Genomic DNA, 6,000 nt, shown 5'->3' with positions numbered 1-6,000 from the left:
CTTTCCCTTTGCTGGGTACATATATTAGGGGTGAAGCTGCCAATGGGTGGTGGTACATGGGACCAGGCAGGACAGTTAGTGAGAGGCCCTCAGCACGGCCCCTGTCATGGGTACTTAAAACTCTGTACCCAGAAGATACCTGTGAATACCTGTGAATGTAGCCTATGGCCAGGGCTGCTGATAGGGGGGGTCCTCTTCTAGGGGGCTGAGCACACAGGGGGGCCCACAAAGGGAGGGGGGTTAGTGATGAACAACATTTACAGAAATCTTCCTTCAGCAGCTGAAAGCTGATCTCTCCCCCTCGTTCTGCTGCCAGCTTTTTTTGCTGAGAGAGAGACAGTTGTCCCTCACTAATCCCCCTCCCTGTGTGGCCCCCCCTCCCAGCCCTGGCTCTAATGTTAGCTCTGCTCCTGAGTTTGTTACCTCTGTAACTTTGTTTCTCTCCCTGCAGTTCTTCCTATACTTCTTGTCCCAGCTTGTATTTTTTTTTTTCATCTCTCTGCCCCATTGCTTTGTCTTCCTGACACAGTCACAGCTGATCACCTGAATTCCCATGGTGTGAGGAATATACTGATACACCGGTTCCATAGCTGCCTGTTATCTTGTCCCAGTGCAGTTTGGTGTGCTTTATGTAGCTGGGCTTCCCACTCCTCTCCCCACAGACTGCTACCTGATCTATGCAACTTTGCTTCTTCTCCCCTACACTGTCAGTTCCTTCTACAAATCCATGTATCGACTCCTTCTATTTACCCATTTACTAACTGATGTGGCAGCTATAAACTCCATTTTTTGTCTTGTATCCACAGGTAAGCCTATAATAGGGCTTACCAGTAGGTACAGTGAATATCTCCTAAACGTAGCAGTTGGTGATAGCACCGGCGCATGTGCACTGCGCTCTCAATAGACGGTATACCATCCATTGAGAGAGCTGTGCTGTTACCATGACACCCGTGTGAATGTGTGTGAGTTACATCATCACCCTATGGCCAAATGACTGGAGCCCAAGAAACCAGAGAATAGACCAGACGAAGATGGAATCCCTCTTAGTAGTGTCAGCACACCGCTGGAGAGATCTGTTTTTTAGGTTAGAAAAATATAATTAAGTGCTCATTCCCAGGCCCGGACTGGGACAAAAAAATAGGCCCGGGCATTTTAGGCTGAGCAGCCCATTTTTTTTTTTTTTTTTAAACAAAATGACCAATGATGAACAACTACCGGTTTCTCTATGTTTTTTAGTTATATTTAACCTGCACACCCATGCGATCCGATTCTGCAAATTGCACTGTGTTTTGAAAACCGATTGCGGGGTGTTGTTAACCTAACATACACTCCGCAATCTGTTTGCATGGATGGGTTGCTATTTAGATGCAGTCCGCATTTGGTGTGAACCCAGGCTAAGAGATAACGGTAATTTTAGGGTACATTCAAAATATATTACCCAATTTTTGGGTAAAATATAAAAGATTAGTTTATGTCAAGTAAATAAATACCCAACATGTCAAACCTTAAGACTATGCATGCCCGAAAATAGCAACACATTTCAGTACCCTATATTTTCCATAGGCAAAGCTATTAACGATCATAGAGGTCATCAGTTCAGAGTTAACCATGAATAAGGATCCTATAATTATTGCTCTGATTCCAGTGTGCAGGGTTATATATTACACGTGTAGTAAAATCAAGGTTTTTGTTCACAGGCGCCCCCAAAATGTGTATGTAGTTTCTTATGGTATTGGTGGGATAGGGGTGAAATCCGTAGCAGTGGTGGTAGTGGGGATAGGGATGACGTCAGTAGTGGTGGTGGGGATAGGGATGACATCAGTAGTGGTGGTGGGATAGGGATGACATCAGTAGCAGTGGTGGTGGGGATAGGGGTTACATCAGTGGTAGTGGGGATTGGGATGACATCAGTGGCAGTGGTGGTGGGGATAGGGGTGACATCAGTGGTGGTGGGGGATAGGGGTGACATCAGTGGCAGTGGTGGTGGGGATAGGGGTGACATCAGTGGCAGTGGTGGTGGGGATAGGGGTGACATCAGTGGTGGTAGGGATAGGGGTGACAGCAGTGGCAGTGGTGGTGGGATAGGGGTGACATCAGTGGCAGTGGTGGTGGGGATAGGGGTGACATCAGTGGTGGTGGGGATAGGGGTGACAGCAGTCGCAGTAGTGGTGGGGATAGGGGTTACATCAGTGGCAGTGGGAATAGGAATGACATCAGTGGTAGTGGGGATTGGGATGACATCAGTGGCAGTGGTAGGGATAGGGATGACATGAGTGGCGGTGGTGGTGGGGATAGCGATAACATCAGTGGTGAGGATAGGGATAACATTAGTGGCGGTGGTGAGGATAGGGATGATATCAGTGGGAATGATGAGGATAGGGGTGACATCAGTGGCAGTGGTGGTAAGGATAGGAATAACATCAGTGGCAGTGGACATTGTCATTCCTTTCCCCACCACCACTGCCACCGATGTCATCCCTATCCCCACCACCACCGCAACTGATGTCATCCCTATCCCCCCATCACCACTGCCTCATGGGAGGGGGGGAGAGATCAGACAGAGGGATGGCGGTGGGAGGGATGGGATCAGGCAGAAGGATGGCAGTGGGAGGGATGGGATCCGGCAGAGGTATGGCGGTGGGAGGGAAGGGATCAGGCAGAGGTATGGCGGTGGGAGAGATGGGATCAGGCAGATGGATGGAGGTGGGAGAGATGGGATCAGGCAGAGGGATGGCAGTGGGAGGGATGAGATCAGGCAGAGGGATGGAGGTGAGAGAGATGGGATCAGGCAGAGAGATGGAGGTGAGAGAGATGGGATCAGGCAGAGGGATGGCGATGGGAGAGATGGGATCAGGCAGAGGTATGGAGGTGGGAGAGATGGGATCAGGCAGAGGTATGGCGGTGGGAGAGATGGGATCAGGCAGAGGGATGGAGGTGGGACAGATGGGATCAAGCAGAGGGATGTTGTTGAAGAGATGGGATCAGGCAGAGGGATGGAGGTGAGAGAGATGGGATCAGGCAGAGGGATGGCCATGGGAGAGATGGGATCAGGAAGAGGGATGGCCGTGGGAGAGATGGGATCAGGCAGAGGGATGGCCGTGGGAGAGATGGGATCAGGCAGAGGGATGGCGATGGGAGTGATGGGATCAGGCAGTGGGATGGTAGTGGGAAAGATGGGATCAGGCAGAGGGATGGAGGTGGGAGAGATGGGATCAAGCAGAGGGATGTTGGTGAAGAGATGGGATCAGGCAGAGGGATGGAGGTGGGAGAGATGGGATCAGGCAGAGGGATGGAGGTGGGAGAGATGGGATCAGGCAGAGGGATGGAGGTGGGAGAGATGGGATCAGGCAGAGGGATGGAGGTGGGAGAGATGGGATCAGGCAGAGGGATGGAGGTGGGAGAGATGGGATCAGGCAGAGGTATGGCCGTGGGAGAGATGGGATTAGGCAGAGGAATGGAGGTGGGAGAGATGGGATGAGACAGAGGGATGGTGGTGGGAGAGATGGGAAGAGGCAGGGGGATGGCGGTGGGAGGGATGGGATCAGGCAGAGGGATGGCGGGTGGAGGGATGGGATGAGGCAGAGGAATGGAGGTGGGAAAGATGGAATGAGGCAGGGGGATGGCAGTGGGAGAGATGGGATCAGGCAGAGGGATGGCGGTGGGAGAGATGGGATCAGGCAGAGGGATGGCAGTGGGAGAGATGGGATCAGGCAGAGGGATGGCGGTGGGAGAGATGGGATCAGGCAGAGGTATGGCGATGGGAGAGATGGGATCAGGCAGAGGGATGGAGGTGGGAGAGATGGGATCAGGCAGAGGGATGGCGGTGGGAGAGATGGGATCAGACAGAGGGATGGCGGTGGGAGAGATGGGATCAGGCAGAGGGATGGCGGTGGGAGGGATGGGATCAGGCAGAGGGATGGCGGTGGGAGGGATGGGATCAGGCAGAGGGATGGCGGCTGGAGGGATGGGATGAGGCAGAGGGAGAGATGGGATCAGGCAGAGGGATGGCGGTGGAAGAGATGGGATCAGGCAGAGGGATGGCGGTGGGAGAGATGGGATCAGGCAGAGGGATGGCGGCTGGAGGGATGGGATGAGGCAGAGGGAGAGATGGGATGAGGCAGAGGAATGGAGGTGGGAGAGATGGGATGAGACAGAGGGATGGTGGTGGGAGAGATGGGAAGAGGCAGGGGGATGGCGGTGGGAGGGATGGGATCAGGCAGAGGGATGGCGGGTGGAGGGATGGGATGAGGCAGAGGAATGGAGGTGGGAAAGATGGGATGAGGCAGGGGGATGGCAGTGGGAGAGATGGGATCAGGCAGAGGGATGGCGGTGGGAGAGATGGGATCAGGCAGAGGGATGGCGGTGGGAGGGATGAGATCAGGCAGAGGGATGGAGGTGAGAGAGATGGGATCAGGCAGAGAGATGGAGGTGAGAGACATGGGATCAGGCAGAGGGATGGCGATGGGAGAGATGGGATCAGGCAGAGGTATGGAGGTGGGAGAGATGGGATCAGGCAGAGGTATGGCAGTGGGAGAGATGGGATCAGGCAGAGGGATGGAGGTGGGAGAGATGAGATCAAGCAGAGGGATGTTGTTGAAGAGATGGGATCAGGCAGAGGGATGGAGGTGAGAGAGATGGGATCAGGCAGAGGGATGGCCGTGGGAGAGATGGGATCAGGAAGAGGGATGGCCGTGGGAGAGATGGGATCAGGCAGAGGGATGGCCGTGGGAGAGATGGGATCAGGCAGAGGGATGGCGATGGGAGTGATGGGATCAGGCAGTGGGATGGTAGTTGGAAAGATGGGATCAGGCAGAGGGATGGAGGTGGGAGAGATGGGATCAAGCAGAGGGATGTTGGTGAAGAGATGGGATCAGGCAGAGGGATGGAGGTGGGAGAGATGGGATCAGGCAGAGGGATGGAGGTGGGAGAGATGGGATCAGGCAGAGGGATGGAGGTGGGAGAGATGGGATCAGGCAGAGGGATGGAGGTGGGAGAGATGGGATCAGGCAGAGGGATGGAGGTGGGAGAGATGGGATCAGGCAGAGGTATGGCCATGGGAGAGATGGGATTAGGCAGAGGAATGGAGGTGGGAGAGATGGGATGAGACAGAGGGATGGTGGTGGGAGAGATGGGAAGAGGCAGGGGGATGGCGGTGGGAGGGATGGGATCAGGCAGAGGGATGGCGGGTGGAGGGATGGGATGAGGCAGAGGAATGGAGGTGGGAAAGATGGAATGAGGCAGGGGGATGGCAGTGGGAGAGATGGGATCAGGCAGAGGGATGGCGGTGGGAGAGATGGGATCAGGCAGAGGGATGGCAGTGGGAGAGATGGGATCAGGCAGAGGGATGGCGGTGGGAGAGATGGGATCAGGCAGAGGTATGGCGGTGGGAGAGATGGGATCAGGCAGAGGGATGGAGGTGGGAGAGATGGGATCAGGCAGAGGGATGGCGGTGGGAGAGATGGGATCAGACAGAGGGATGGCGGTGGGAGAGATGGGATCAGGCAGAGGGATGGCGGTGGGAGGGATGGGATCAGGCAGAGGGATGGCGGTGGGAGGGATGGGATCAGGCAGAGGGATGGCGGCTGGAGGGATGGGATGAGGCAGAGGGAGAGATGGGATCAGGCAGAGGGATGGCGGTGGAAGAGATGGGATCAGGCAGAGGGATGGCGGCTGGAGGGATGGGATGAGGCAGAGGGAGAGATGGGATGAGGCAGAGGAATGGAGGTGGGAGAGATGGGATGAGACAGAGGGATGGTGGTGGGAGAGATGGGAAGAGGCAGGGGGATGGCGGTGGGAGGGATGGGATCAGGCAGAGGGATGGCGGGTGGAGGGATGGGATGAGGCAGAGGAATGGAGGTGGGAAAGATGGGATGAGGCAGGGGGATGGCAGTGGGAGAGATGGGATCAGGCAGAGGGATGGCGGTGGGAGAGATGGGATCAGGCAGAGGGATGGCGGTGGGAGAGATGGGATCAGGCAGAGGGATGGCGGTGGGAGAGATG

This window comes from Pelophylax lessonae (assembly GCF_965119305.1).
Source record: "Pelophylax lessonae genome assembly, chromosome: 5".
Classification (NCBI taxonomy): domain Eukaryota; kingdom Metazoa; phylum Chordata; class Amphibia; order Anura; family Ranidae; genus Pelophylax; species Pelophylax lessonae.
Note: the sequence above shows the minus strand (reverse complement) of the source record.